We start from the raw sequence: 15,794 nt of genomic DNA, 5'->3' as shown, positions 1-15,794 counted from the left end.
TTTGCAATAACAAATTACACAAGCTGATCTGCACAGCCAACTACTGAATGACTCAACAGGGAGGCATGGACTATGAACATGCCCAGAGAGAGAGAGAGAGAGAACTGATTAATTATATATATATATATATATATATTGCTCAATATAAAAAAATAAATATAAAAAAACATTACAGTAAATACAGTATATGACCAGCCCTCTTTCTTCTGTTTTCAAATAGATATATGATTTCTCTCTCTCCTTGACTGCCATCTTCATCGTTTGCCATTTCTGTAATGTGGTGTCAATCCAGATTCCCTTTCAAGGCAAACCTGGCCAGTCCATCACTGTCTTTGTGTCTGACAACTAAGTCTGTATGTCTACCACAACAACTACACCCAGCAACCCCCCTCTCTCCCTCTTTGCCTGTCCACACCCATCTACTTGAGATGTGCTTGGACTGCTGATCAAATGGGACTGCCACCAGCACACAAAAGCTTGCATCACTGAGATATCAGAACAAATATGAAGTACAGTAAATACTCCAAAAATAACACAAAGACAGGTGAAGAATACATTATGCATTATTCCCATGGAGAGACGTTTTCCACCTTAAGCAGGAGGTTTAAAATCAAAGTCAGATTTACATTTGACAGATGCTTATCCAAGTAAGTGAATTACAGTGCACTTAAGCGATACAGCTGCACAAAGGCAATATGCAGTAACTACATATTTTGTCAAAATATACGGTTTTGACTCAGCTGTGCTCAGAAAAACATATTGCATAAAGTTTCAGTAACTTCAACATCCACATTTAAAGCAAGTCATTTTTAAGCCATTTACTGTGTTTTACCTTTGTAGCCCATAATACATTTTGTTAGATTGTGTGTTCCCTGAGAATCAAACCCCTGACTAAGGTGTTGCCAGCATCAGTTGAGCTACAGGAATGGAAATCTATTTGCATGCGTTGGTACATCAGTAAACGTCTAGCAAGTGCACATTTATGCAACAATATAAACACAATCTGTATTACCTGACTAAACCAAATATGCTAACAGCCTCCTATTTTTGTGATGCCACTTAAACCTAGAGAGGACTATCCAACCCATTAAAAAAAAAAAAAAAAAAAAAAAAAACATAGCTCTTACCAAAAAGTGCAGTGTCTGTGGTCTGGTTGTCTAGAGGCAACTGCTTCTCTGTGCACTCTTAGTCGTGTGTGCCTGCCAAAACAAGCCGGGAGAAAGGAGGGGGGAAGGTTGGTCCTCCATGCCAGGACTCCCCCGCCAAAGAGCTGTTGCCACAGCAACAAACAGCCTGGGCCCAATCTGAATGGTCTCCCAGCATACTGCGCTTTTGCTGCCCTTGCTATGTGAGTGACACACAGCCATATGCATCTGTGCTGCCATCACATGCTTTCTCTAGACTCGTCATGAATGTATATAGATGACAAATTTTTGATTATGCCTTTGTCCAAAGTAGATGATGCAGTCAAGGTTTAAATGGACAGTTCACTCACGAATGAAAATTCTGTCATCATTTGCTCACCCTCATGTTGTTCTAAACCTGTAGGGTACAATGGGGCTAAAGGCTCCATTGATTTTATTTTCTCCCAAAACACTTAATAGCATCAAAAACTGCCACAGAACTTTTCTAAACATCTGTTCCCTATCTGTCACTCACTCGACGTTGGTGTCGATGTAGTGACACTAGGGGTCACTCTTGGGAGCCCGAGACACCTCTGGTCTTTGATAAAAGGCCAGTGAAAATTGGCGAGTGGTATTTGCATGCCACTCCCCCGGACATACGGGTATAAAAGGAGCTGGTATGCAACCACTCATTCAGATTTTCTCTTCGGAGCCAAACGGTCATGCTCATTGAGCTGAACAGCACTGTTCGTTCACCTCTGCTGGATCTGATGGCGCATTTCAGCAGCTTCTCCCTCCTCTGCACTGGTGCACTGCAGAGAACGCCCCTGGGCACTTCGGCAGAAAAACTAGAGAGTATATCTTCTGAAAGAGCGTTTTTCCCCTCTAAAAGATTATATTTCTCTAAAAGAGCGCACACACGGAACGTCTTTTTAAAGATACGTCTTTCTAAAGACGCCTTTCCGATCGTGTATTATTCCTGGTTGTGGTCGTTTCTCTCAAGTTTGGATGGTCATGATCGCTGTCCTTCGTGTCTGGGTGCGACCCACACGGAGGCAGCGTTTATGAATGGTTCATGTTCTCACTGCGAGAACATGACCATGGCAACGTTGCGGTCGCGGCTTGCTTTCGTAAGAAAATCGCCCCCATTTCCCAGGCTGGCCTATTCAGCGACACTGTTGAGGACTTTGCCCAGCAGTTCTCGACGGTAAAGCAGCAGATGGAAGCAATCTGGCACATCCTGCCCTGGCGCGGCTCAAGATCCCGCACCCCGTCTGCTCGTCGCCAAGGGCGTCCCCCTGCACCGGCTCTGCCGCAGCCCGCCCCTTCGGCCCGGCCCCGGCGTGGAGCCCACCACAGGAAGCAGATGCCACCCGTCTCACAGTCGGCCGCTAAGAACCCACGGAGGTCGTCAAAGCGCCCCTGAGACGGGCGACCCAGGGTCGTAGAAACCCACTCATCTGGAGCTGGTAGGAAGACCACTTCATCCCCCGGTGGAGGGCCGGGTGGAGAATTTTTTGTTGCCTTTTTGTTTGATTTTGCCGCATGCCAAAGTGGCTGCAGTACCCAACAGTTTAGAAAAAGAGCGGTTTCCTCCTTCCCTAGGTCACATACCCAGTGTGCACGGTCGTCATCACGACTACCGTCCACGGGTTTTTCCTTGCAGGATTAGCTGTGGCACACATCCGCCCCCGATGTGACAGTCTCCATAGGTCACGAGGACAGGCCTCTTCCTCCCCCATCCCAGGCTGTTCCGGGGGTGGTCACAAGGAGCCAGGTAAGTGCTTCGATGTCCCTAGACTCAGCACGGCCACGACGTGCTGTGGCACCTCGCGCTCCGCCCCGCCGCAAGGCCCCACCTGCCGGTACGTCCGACGACGTTGTCCCCTTGGTCCCCCTCGCACGGAATTTGGACGCATGGCTTGCGCTTCCCAATCCATCACAGTGGCTGGTCCGGACCGTCCGACTCGGCTACGCGATTCAGTTCACCAGGCGCCCGCCCAGTTTCAGCGGTATTCACTTCACCTTGTTCAAGGGAAACGCTGTTACCCCGCACGCGGAGATTGCTACCCTCCTATGGAAGTGCGCGATAGAACCTGTCCCTCCAGCCGAGATGAAGAAAGGGTTTTACAGCCCCTACTTCATCGTACCGAAAAAAGGCGGTGGGTTGCGGCCAATCTTGGACATGTGAGTACTGAACTGGGCTTTACACAGACTCCCGTTCAAGATGCTGACGCAAAGACACATTCAAGCGAGCGTCCGGCATTAAGATTGGTTCGCGGCAGTAGAACTGAAGGATGCGTACTTTCACGTCTCGATCCTTCCTCGACACAGACCCTTCTAGTGGTACATGTTCAACAGTCAGGTGTATCAGTACAAAGTCCTCCCTTTCGGCCTGTCCCTGTCTCCTTGTGTCTTTACAAAGATCGCAGAGGCTGCCCTTGCCCCGTTAAGGGAGGTGGGCATTCGCATTCTCAACTATCTCGACGACTGGCTAATCTTGGCTCACTCTCGAGACGGGTTATGCGCACACAGGGACCTGGTGCTCTCACACCTCAGCCGACTAGGACTTCGGGTCAACTGGGAAAAGAGCAAGCTCCTCTCGGTTCAGAGCATCTCTTTTCTCGGTTTGGAGTTGGACTCAGTCTCCTTGACGGCGCACCTTACGAACGAGTGCGCCCAGTCGGTGCTGGCCTGTTTGAAGGCGTCTGGGGCATATGGCATCCTCGGCGGTGGCTCGGGTTGATGCATATGAGGCCGCTTCAGCACTGGCTCCAGACTCGAGTCCCGAGACGGGCATGGCACCACGGGACACACCGCATGGCCATTACGTCGGTCTGTCACCGTCTTTTCAGCCCTTGGACCAACTTCTCATTTCTACGGGCAGGTGTTCCTCTAGAACTGGTCTCCAGGCGCGTTATGGTCACGACAGACGCCTCCAAAATGGGCTGGGGCACTTTTTGCAACAGGCACGCAGCCGCCGGCCTCTGGACGGGTCCGCAACTGCGTTGGCACATCAACTGCCTCGAGTTACTGGCAATTCTGCTCGCCCTGCGGAGGTTCCAGCCGTTGATCCAGGTCAAGCACGTGCTAGTTCGGACGGACAGCACGGCAGCGGTAGCATATGTCAACCACTAAGGCAGTCTGCGCTCTCGCTGTATGTCACAACTCGCCCGCCATCTCCTCCTCCGGAGTCGGCAGCACCTCAAGTCGCTGCGAGCCACTCACATCCCGGGCAACCTCAACACTACAGCGGATGCGCTGTCACGGCAGGTTTCCCTCAGGGGAGAGTGGAGACTCCACCCTCAGGTGGTCCAGCTGATTTGGAATCGATTCGGTCGGGCACAGGTGGACCTGTTCACCTCCCAAGAATCCTCCCACTGCCCACTCTGGTACGCCCTCACCGAGGCTCCCCTCGGCATAGACACGCTGGCACACATCTGGCCCCCTGGCATTCGCAAATATGCGTTTCCCCCAGTGAGCCTGCTTGCACAGACCCTGTGCAAGGTCAGGGAGGACGAGGAGCAGGTCATCCTGGTAGCACCCTACTGGCCCACCCAGACGTGGTTCTCAGACCTCACGCTCCTCGCGACAGCTCCCATCTGGCAAATTCCCCTGAGGAAGGACCTTCTTTCTCAGGGACGGGGCGCCCTCTGGCACCCGCGCCCAGACCTCTGGAATCTCCATGTCTGGTTCCTGGACGGGACGCGGAAGACCTAAGTGGCCTACCACCCACGGTGGTAGACACGATCACTCAGGCTAGGGCCCCCTCTATGAGGCGCCTGTATGCCTTTAAGTGGTGTCTATTCGCTAAGTGGTGTTCTTCTCGACACGAAGACCCCCAGAGATGCGCAGTCAGATCAGTGCTTTCCTTCCTGCAGGAGAGGCTGGAAGGGAGGCTGTCCCCTTCCACCTTAAAGGTGTTCGTTGCTGCCATAGCAGCACACCACGACGCAGTTGATGGTAAGTCCTTAGGGAAGCACGACCTGATCATCAGGTTCCTAAGAGGTGCCAGGAGGATGAATCCCTCCAGACTGCCCCTCGTTCCCTCAGGTGATCTCTCCGTAGTTCTTCAGGGTCTACAGAGAGCCCCCTTTGAGCCTTTGCAGTCAGCCGAGCTTAAGACACTCTCCTTGAAGACTGCCCTCCTGACTGCGCTCACTTCCATCAAGAGGGTAGGTGACCTGCAAGCGTTCTCTGTCAGTGAAACGTGCCTGTAGTTTGGTCCGGGCTATTCTCATGTGATCCTGAGACCCTGACCGGGCTATGTGCCCAAGGTTCCCACCACTCCTTTTAGGGACCAGGTGGTGAACCTGCAAGCGCTGCCCCTGGAGGAGGCAGACCCAGCCCTGTCATTGCTGTGTCCGGTGCGTGCTTTACGCATCTATTTGGATCGCACGCAGAGCTTTAGAGTCTCTGAGCAGCTCTTTGTCTGCTTTGGTGCACAGTGGAAAGGAAGCGCTGTCTCCAAGCAGAGGATCACCCACTGGCTCGTTGACGCCATAACCATGGTATATCTCGACCAAAACATGCCGCCCCCGGTAGGGCTACGAGCCCATTCTACCCGTGGTGTAGCGGCTACTTGGGTCCTGGCCAGAGGTGCCTCTCTAACAGACATTTGCAGAGCAGTGGGCTGGGCAACACCCAACACCTTTGCAAGGTTCTACAACCTCCGGGTGGAACCGGTTTAGTCCCAGGTAGTGGCACGCAACACAAGCGGATAAGCCCGGGATAGCCAGCCGGGTGTATCGCTTGCACATAGCCCTTCCACCTCCTTTTGAGCTGAAGATGTGTGCCGTTAATTCCCAGTAGTGTTCAAAAAATTTGTTCCCTGGTTGACTTCCTCCGAGCCCTGTGGCAGTCAAGTTTTCGGAGAGACTCACTGCTGGCCCAGTACACGCGCTAACTAAGAGCCCTGTTCTGGGGTAGGTGCTCTGCATGTGGTGGTTCCCTGTAAGGCAAAACCCCATGCGATCTATATCTTCCTCTAGTTTGTTTCCCTGCTGGCAAACTGCGTCTTCCTTGGGCAAAGCCCCTCTGCCCCAGTCTCCATGTTTGTAGTAACTCCTCCTCCATTGGGCAGGATCTACCTTGAAGGCTCTCCACATGGTTGGAAAGACCATGTGACGTATTTTTCCACTTAAAAATATCCCCCCCTCTTGGGGCGAGGTGTGGTCTCCGTGGTGTCCTCCCCTTGGGAGGGACACCCCCCGATTAGACCTGGCGGCCCAGTCGGATAATCCCCCTTCTTTTTTAGGGAGTGGAAAAAGAGAAGGGGAGAAGTGGCCACGACTGGGTTAAGCCTGTCTCTATCTTTGGGTAGTCGACTTGTGCCCAAAAAGGGCCGTTCGACACTCATAACTGTGTTGGGGGAGGTTACGTGTCGACCTGGTGTGCTGGCTATGAGGCACACAGCAAGTCTGCCCACCACACACCGCCAGTTCACGTAACACCGTTCAGCCTTGTGGCGTTTTGTATAGGGACCCCTAGTGTCACTACATCGACACCAACGTCGAGTGAGTGACAGATAGGGAACGTCATGGTTACTGGTGTAACCTCCGTTCCCTGATGGAGGGAACGAGACGTTGGTCCCTCCTGCCACAACGCTGAACTACCCGCTGAAATGGCCGGACCTTATATCGGCTCCTCAGCGTAAAACCTGATTGAGTGGTTGCATACCAGCTCCTTTTATACCCGTATGTCCGGGGGAGTGGCATGCAAATACCACTCGCCAACTTTCATTGGCCTTTTATCAAAGACCAGAGGTGTCTCGGGCTCCCAAGAGTGACCCCTAGTGTCACTACATCGACACCAACGTCTCATTCCCTCCATCAGGGAACGGAGGTTACACCAGTAACCATGACGTTTGTTACTATGCACTGCAAAAAATTTCCTGATTCATGAGATTTTGTATATGTACAGTATAGCTGTAAATGTATGGAGCTCATGGAAATCCCTGTAATTAACATTTCCTTTGAGACTAAATACTTATTTATCATTTGCAGTTTTGTTTAAGGTCATTAAATACATTTTTTTTCAATAATTGTTTATTTGGGGTAAAAAAAAATTAATAAAAAAAAACCTGTTGCAAGGGCTAAAGGCCCCTATTAAATGCATTGTTTGTTTGTTTTTTTAAGTGGGGCAGATATATTTGTTATGAAAATGTTTCAAAGTGGGCTCACACTGACTCATCCAATCATAATGGAGATTAATTTGTTTATAGAATACTTGAGATGTAATAAAATGTCAAATGTGTTTGAAATTAACAGAAAATGGTAAACCTTTTCTGAAGTTGTTATTTTGAATAAGTATTATTTTATTTTATTTTTTTTATCCCCTTTTCTCCCCAATTTGGAATGCCCAATTCCCAATGCGCTCTAAGTCCTCATGGTGGTGTAGTGACTCGCCTCAATCTGGGTGGTGGAGGATGAATCTCAGTTGCCTCCGCATCTGAGACCGTCAATCCACACATCTTATCACGTGACTTGTTGAGCGCATTACCGCGGAGACCTAGCACGTGTGAAGGCTCACACTATTCTCCTCGGCATCCACGCACAACTCACCACGCACCCCACACATTATAGCAACCACGAGGAGGTTAACCCAACATGACTCTACCAACCCTAGCAACCGGGCCAACTGGTTGCTTAGGAAGCCTGAATGGATTCACTCAGCATGCCCTGGATTTGAACTTGTGACTCCATGTGTGGTAGTCAGCGTCTTTACTTGCTGAGCTACCCAGGCCCCTGAATAAGTATTATCTTAATTTGTTACTCAAAAAATAATCTTGCTGTCTCAAAATTATTTGCATTCGTTGACAAAATTTCGCACTATAACTATTGCCCCGGTATCTACACAATATCACTTTAACCCCCCTGGGGGTCTTTTACCCCAAGTGTGGGGTAAAAGGCTCCCTCACCACCTTTTTTTAAAAACTGCCTTTTAATCAAAACAACTTTCGGTTATTATGTCTTTTCACACAAATTATGTTGCTCCATCAATTTTCAATAAAAATATATATATATATTTTTATCTTAATATATTTGTGACCAGAAAAAAGCATAATTTATTTTCTTCCATGAAACACAAGAGAAGATTGTAAGGGACTGACAGCCTAGGTCACTATTCACTTTTATTGCATCTTTTTATCCAAACAATGAAAGTGAATGGTGACTGTCATTGTTACTAACATCTCCTTTTGTGTTCCTTAGTAGAAAGTAAGTATTACAGGTTGGACCAACATGAGGGTGAGTGAAGTGTGACAGCATTTTCATTGGTGAGTTATCACTTTTAGTGCTTTTTTTCAGTGCAGAATGGTGATACAGTATATCGATAATGTGGAAGGTAGCGTTTGAACCTACAACCTTTCAGTTACCAACCCAAATCTTTAATAACTTGGTCATAGTACAACTACAGAAAACGCAGAGCAGTAAGTCTTACATAGAGAAGTTTGCATCTTCCAAGTTGCAACATTTTTCAGTACAGCCCCTTTAATTCAAGCCAACGACTGCCACAGCACGCAATCTCTTTGTGCTTGTAAAGTCTCCCATTCCTAATGCAAAGCAATGTCATATGTCATGCAGACAGCATTACGGTCTAGCACCTCTTGTGTGTCTGAAGGGCTCTTGTGTAGCAGTCTAATCCACGCCCCTTTGGTTCAGAAATCTCCCCACCAGTGAGACATAGAGTTAGAGAAGCTATTTGTGGGCAAGGTCTTTCTCTGCAGCTGCTAAAGAGCACATCATCAGACCCTCTTTTTACAATTGGGCAGTTTAGCTCACATCAGCACAGAATAAAATTTTTCCAAAAATCGATCAAAATACAGACCAAAATGCGATGCAATGGCCAAAGATGTCTGTCTGCATGTCAAATGTGTATGGTTGCCCCATCAGTGAAACAATGCAACTTTTTCCCAAGAGGGAATTTACAGTGCAAACGATCTAACAGCTAAAGCACAGCAAGCTTTCAGCACATTTATTAAAGCGCAGCTGCTAAAATATCAAAACTAGAAAATATATACAGTATAAGAAAGAAACTAACCAAAACTGTTCATAACACATAAGTAAATAAAAATATATATTATTATTAATAAAAATTATATATTAAATAATATAATGTAATGTAATATAATATAATATAAATAACATTACTGTTATTTATTATTTTTATATAAACAATGGTATAAAATTAATAATAAAAACAAAATAAATCAGTTAGCCAATAATTCACTACACAAAACATGTTTTCACCACTAACCACGTTTAATCTCGTTGCAACTGAATTTTATGAAATTTGCATTATATTTCCTTTCACCTTGCATTATTTTGTACATGGTTTGAGGATAAGGGCATGTCACGCAACCTGTCCAGGTTGGCATCAGCCTAATTTGTCTAGCTTTAATCAGAAGACAGTTGAATTTGCCACAGACAAGAAATAAGAAAAGCCTATTAATTTTAGCATCCTATATATGCATACAGTAATTATATTGTCAGTTGCACTTTATTATTTTCATTTAGCATTCTTTTTTCCTTGCGGTCACAAAGAACCAATTGAGAACCACTGAACTACTCTTTACTGCCTCACTAACTGACTCGTCTGTTGCTGGACAACTAAACGACCATCGATGTCCCATCCCTAATACAGAACTCAGTGATGAAATGCTTGGAATCTTTAATTAAACACACAGACCCATGCAAAAGAAGCAGGTTGTTCTTCTGGCTCAAAGTGATTTACAACAGCGAGTTGAGAAACATATGAGCGATGTTAACACAACACTGGCTGAAGGATCATTAGCATTAATGCTGGGAAGTCCATCTCCATCAATCACTGTTAGAGATTGGTGCCGTGATGCGTTCTGCCCGGCCTTGCGGTGTATTAAGTACTTATGGGGGTGACAGGGGAACTGTGCTGATTTATATCAAGGACAGAGATTACTGGAATGCGAAGGGATTCCATACTCGTATAACTTCTGGGAAAACATTTGTATGGTCCTCAGTAATGTACACTTAAGTGTCAGCGGTGACATAAAGTGTAAAGGAAGGGAGCAGTATCAAACTCACAAAACAGATACTACGCACATAAAAATAAATGGAATTTCAAACAATATTTTTAAAAATAAGGGAGATTTCCCAGGGTGATGCCATGATATGTGAACCTGTCCAGATGGAGACTTCGGTACGAGGCTCTGAAGTTTGATTCTAGCGGATTCTGCTGTGTCTCCAGTCATCTTAAAGGAATGTTTTGGGTTCAATACAAGATAATAGCATTTGTGGCTTAATGTTGATTTCCACAGTTGTATTTATTTATTTATTTTAAATATCTCGTCCCTCATTAATTTAACAAAAAATCAAAAGTCACGGTTACAGTAAGGCACTTATGATGCTGGTGAATGAGGCTATTCCATTTACGTGAAAATACACAGTTTCCAATGTATAGCCACAATTCATAAACATTATAAATGTTAACATGGTTTTAGTGTGATAAATTGCTTACTAACTGTAACGTATGTTGGCTGGAACTGCTGACAATGATGACGATGACGAGGACGTGAAGATGAAGAACCCAAGTGCAGTTTATTTAGAGACCGTGAAAACCATTAACCCTGACTACAAACATGAAGCAATCATAACATGAAACTTGACTATAACCAGACTAGACTTGACTTGGCTTGACTTGACCATGGCTTGACAAACACATCCGATAACATTCAATACTCGACCAATAGACAATGCAAACATGAGGGCTTAAATACAAGACATGGGAGAACATAAACCAATGAACAAACAGAACTGATAACAAGATAATTAAACAATAAACCAATGAAAATGGGGGGGGGTGTCTTGAGGCGTGGGGCGTGGCGTGGCAAGAAAGGGCGAGGGGCATGGGACCAGGGCAAAGTCCGTGGGAGGTGAAGCCATGAGAGGCTCGAGGGGCGGAGCCATGGAAGGTGGAGCCTTGAGAGGCTTGAGGGGCGGAGCCTTGGAACGTGGTGCCCGTAGAGTAGCCAAAGACTCGAAGGGGCAGGGTGGAGCCGATGGCAGGGAGGACCAAGGTGGAGCCGTAGGGAAGGAGGTCCCCGGTAAAGCTGACAGATCGGAGGGACGAGGCACAGCCAGAGGATCGGAGAGTCGATGCAGAGCCAGGTGACCGACAGACCAAGGAGGAGCCAGAGGGACGAGGGACCCCGGCACAGCCGACCGACTGAATGACCGTAGTGGAGCCGAGGGAACGCCGAGTTGAGGCAATGTCGAGGGACCGACAGGCCAAAGCGAAGTCCAGGGCTCAGAGGGTACTGGTGAGATCGGAGGACCGAAAGTTCCCCTTGCCTGCTCAGGAGAACTAAAGGTGGGTATAAGGGTGGGAACCATCTCCATGTCCCACTGCTCAGGTGTCACTGTGACGTGGCATGGAGCAGGCTGAGGCGTCGCTGTGACGGGGCATGGAGCAGGCTGAGGCGTCGCTGTGACGGGGCATGGAGCAGGCTGAGGCGTCGCTGTGACGGGGCATGGAGCAGGCTGAGGCGGCGGCCATGTTGTGGAACTCTGGCTCGGCGGCGGCCATGTCGTGGAACTCTGGCTCGGCGGCGGCCATGTCGTGGAACTCTGGCTCGACAGCGGCCATGTCGTGGAACTCTGGCTCGGGATCCGCCTCCCCCACAGTGAACGCGGAACCGATGAATCGAAGGGCGAGGTCGATATATTGAGCCAGGCTGAGGGAACTGCGATCGCCAGGCATCAAAAAAGAAATGGACTCATTTAGTCCAAATCTAAAACAACCCTTGAGGGCAACCTCACTGAAGTCTACCTGGCTGGCTAGACCGCAGAAGTCCTCAACATAGTCCTCCAGAGGACGATTCCCCTGATGTAAGCGCAGAAGCTGGGTCCGTGGGAGGTGGAGTATTCTGTAACGTATGTTGGCTGGAACTGCTGACAATTATGACGAGGACGAGGACGTGAAGATGAAGATGAAGAACCCAAGTGCAGTTTATTTAGAGACCGTGAAAACCATTAACCCTGACTACAAACATGAAGCAATCATAACATGAAACTTGACTATAACCAGGCTTGACTTGACTTGACTTGACTTGACCATGGCTAAAATACAAGACATGGGAGAACATAAACCAATGAACAAACAGAACTGATAACAACATAATTAAACAATAAACCAATGAAAACATGACACATGAACATGGAGGGAAAACAGAAATCACATGACTAGGGAAACAGGAACACATGACATGAAACAGGAACTAGAATTTCAAAATAAAAGACATGAATCAACAGAATACACCTGACACTAACCTTATCTGTGTATATCCATAGATTATTTCCAATATTACAACTTCTTTGTCATGACCACGAAATCCCAGAACTGAATAAAATCGCTTAATTTATCTGTGTAAAATTATATCACACTAAAATCATGTTAACATGTAAACAAAACAATAGCGGCACTTTTGTGTGCTATATTTCAGTGCAAAAACGTTTTAAGTAGACCTTACTAACAAACCACCAGAAATCCAGTTCAAACAGGCGCTAAATGTGGTGAAATAGCGCTGCGAGTATTTGAATTGAGCCATTGTCATTCTTAGCCCAAACAAGCCACCTGTAATTAGGCTTGTTATTGATTGTGCCTGATTTACAGAAGGGAGTGCTACTTGCCTGGCATAATTAATGTCACGCTACTATCGTCGGCGGAAAGCAGGGGGTAAAGGGAATTTTATTAAAAAAGATGTTTGTGTACATTATTGAACAATCATGGCAGCAGTAATTCATCAAATGATAATCAAATGATGGAGGAGTGTGTTATACCTGTACATATACAGTATCCACGAGCAGTGTAGAGCACACTTTCAGCATTTAAAAGAGCCCATTCAGGTGTCTAGATTTCAGTGGTGGAGCGATGCACTACAGTCCCAGTGAAGTATGCCAGAACACGGTGGTCTGCTGCATGGATCCTTTGCAACCTAGCACTCAGAACCAATCAGCAAGATTGGGAATTGGGCCATGCAAATTTTGTTCAGCACGTTTCCTGATTTGCATAATTCATTGATTAAATAGGTTGATAAAACCATGCATACAGATAAACAACACTATCAATGGGCGCAATTCATGCCTTGTAAATTCACCCCACAGTTTCCAGCCATTTGAGCTGTCAATGTGTCACTGAGTGCTTGTCTGCAGCTGTCTGTGCATTGCTCTCTATAAGCAGAGAACAGAAACGAAACGCTTAGGATGACCTGTTATGCAAGTGTTTCTTTATTTGTGCAGTCATTCCTTCATCTATCTATTTAACTCTGAACAATTCTGCTGATGAGGCTATTATTCCGCTGACTGGGCTCCCAGAATGCAACACTTCTTCTTAACACTCTGAAACTTGAGGAATACTACTATCAATGCAATCCATATGAAAGAAATTAAAGAGATTTTGTTTGTTTAACTATCTCAAATGTTTCTCCTTGACAGAAATGTGATGAAATGGAGAGCAAATAGAGACTTTCACAGGTGTCTCCTATAAGGTTTCAAATGAGATCTCAAAAATGTCCTCAGATCTGCCAAGATGACACAGTCTACAATAAAAAGATTTCAATATGAACTCAAATATTTTCATCAAATTCTTCTGGGACCATACGATCTGGACTATGCTATTTGCATTACTCTTATAGCTCTATACTCTTACTGTATACTAACAACTATATTTTATATCACCACAGACATTTTAAGAGGAAAATCTGTGACAAAGTTGATACTTAAATGAAATATAGCTGAGAAGTCCTTAAGTCTCATTATTAACTCTACCTATCAAAACATCGCTCTGTTTGTTTGATCATCCTGATCAGCCTGACACAGCAACATTGGCTCAACTATTGGTCTATATACTATAATGTCCGGGGCGGGACTTTCTGTTTTTAGACCGAAGTCAGACGGGGGGAATTTTTGGGAAACCTGTTTGAAACAGTTTTGCAATTTTGTATAATGATGATACTGGTGTAAAACTTACATACTTCACTGTCAAATAATGTTAATAAAACAAAAAATCATCATGTTCAGACAGGATGATTTTCAAATACAGTAATCAGAATGAGAAATAGAATTCTTGTGAGATTCACCCTCATTTGCCCTGTAATCGTGTATCTCCACTTGTGCCTGTGTGTGCATGTACTTTGTAAACCCTTACAAATGTGCAGGAGCACTGGTATTGTTTGTCTGTGTGTAATAGGCAGTTATGATCCATCTTTACAGGGGTAATTATCAACACCACTCCCTCCCCCTGAGCAGGGCTCACAGCACCAACTCTCACTATCACAGGGTTGCCATGGCAGCTGCTCCCCTACAATTTACTCTGCCAGACCTTTGTTCAGCATCCCTACAATCTTTCCCTTTACATTATTTTTTGCCGACATGACAGAAGCAGCACCTCATTTTTCTCCTAGTACTCCCCTGAGGCCTTATAATACCCAGACAGAACAGCTCTGGCCAAACCTACTTCCTCATACCACAGATTTCTACACTCACTGGTTTCTAAAACAACATTAAACAGTTTCGGTGAAACGCACGCAAATGAACAACACAACGTGACATTTAAAATGGTAACAGAGTCTGTTATTAAGCCTATCTATCATTCCAATGGGAAAAAACAACAGAGATAATTGTTTACTTTCTGTTAAGTATGTCATTCCTTTCACCTGCATTAATAGCTGCCATACAGAATAGAATGCAAAGAGCCTCTCCCCTGCTGGTATGCTTTTTGTTTTTTGTTTTTTACCCACTATCAGTGGGTAATATGCAGTTTGCCTCCTCAGAACATTCAGTTATAATATTTCAGTAATGTGCATCAGCCTTCAGCAATACAGATGCAGGAATTTTATAAGTCTGAGACTAAATTACGCCCTCACTCACACAGAAATTAAACAATGGGTCAAAATGCCTTCCTAGTTGTTTTTGACCTCAAGTCTCAGGCTCAGATTGCCCACAATCCGTTCACAGCCCGTTTGATGCATATTGCACACAAAAATGGCAAATGCTGGCTGAAATAGCCAGCAGTAATTTGATTGGCTGACATTTCGCAACTTCCGGGAGCAGTGGTGGCCCGTGCATTTTAAGTCTAGGCTTTCAATACGATTCATGCCATTAAGAAAACTCCGTTTCACAATGAATAAGACACCCTATGCCTATGGACATCATACATTACATCGCAGCCAACTAATAACACCAATTTATATTTTTAAAGCACGTCCACTCACGAAAGTCATAACTTGAAATGACACTGAATGCTCAACGTGATCTCATGAGAATTCATGAGTTTGGTTCTAGCAAACGTACATTCTCTTACATTTGCATAGACATTGAAATGTACAATACTGACATACTGACAGCATTTAAACGTACAAATGTTTACATGTACTGTTTGAATTGATTAATATTGAATAATTCATAGAATTAATCAGTTAATTACATTTAATGTTTAATCAATGAGATTAGTTAAATGCCATCACATATATTTAATGCAGTTAACATTATAATAATGACATTTTTATGGTTTCATTCAGTTCTGTGTGATTTCTGCTGCCTTATACAATGTTTTAAAGGATTATATCACTTTAACCAAGACTAAACTTTAAAATGTTATAAAAGTACTTACAGAATAAAAACTCTGTAATCGTTTAAT

The 15,794-nt window shown here is 45.5% G+C and overlaps 1 protein-coding gene across 17 annotated transcripts in view; it reads right to left on the bottom strand.

The window, feature by feature from the left end:
* LOC127448476 (microtubule-associated protein 2-like) overlaps positions 1-15,794 on the bottom strand; it is a 205,174-nt gene that overhangs the window by 65,892 nt on the left and 123,488 nt on the right. The window contains exon 1 of one of the 17 annotated variants that reach the window (XM_051711037.1): positions 1,128-1,194. The exons of the other annotated variants lie outside the window; for them this stretch is intronic. The gene's annotated coding sequence lies outside the window, so the exon portion shown is untranslated. Of the gene's footprint in view, positions 1-1,127; positions 1,195-15,794 lie in introns of those variants that run through there. 17 annotated transcript variants of the gene reach the window in all.

Source organism: Myxocyprinus asiaticus, chromosome 11 (assembly GCF_019703515.2).
Source record: "Myxocyprinus asiaticus isolate MX2 ecotype Aquarium Trade chromosome 11, UBuf_Myxa_2, whole genome shotgun sequence".
Lineage (NCBI taxonomy): Eukaryota > Metazoa > Chordata > Actinopteri > Cypriniformes > Catostomidae > Myxocyprinus > Myxocyprinus asiaticus.
The sequence above is the reverse complement of the archived record's forward strand: the minus strand, read 5'-3'. Positions and strand labels throughout refer to the sequence as shown.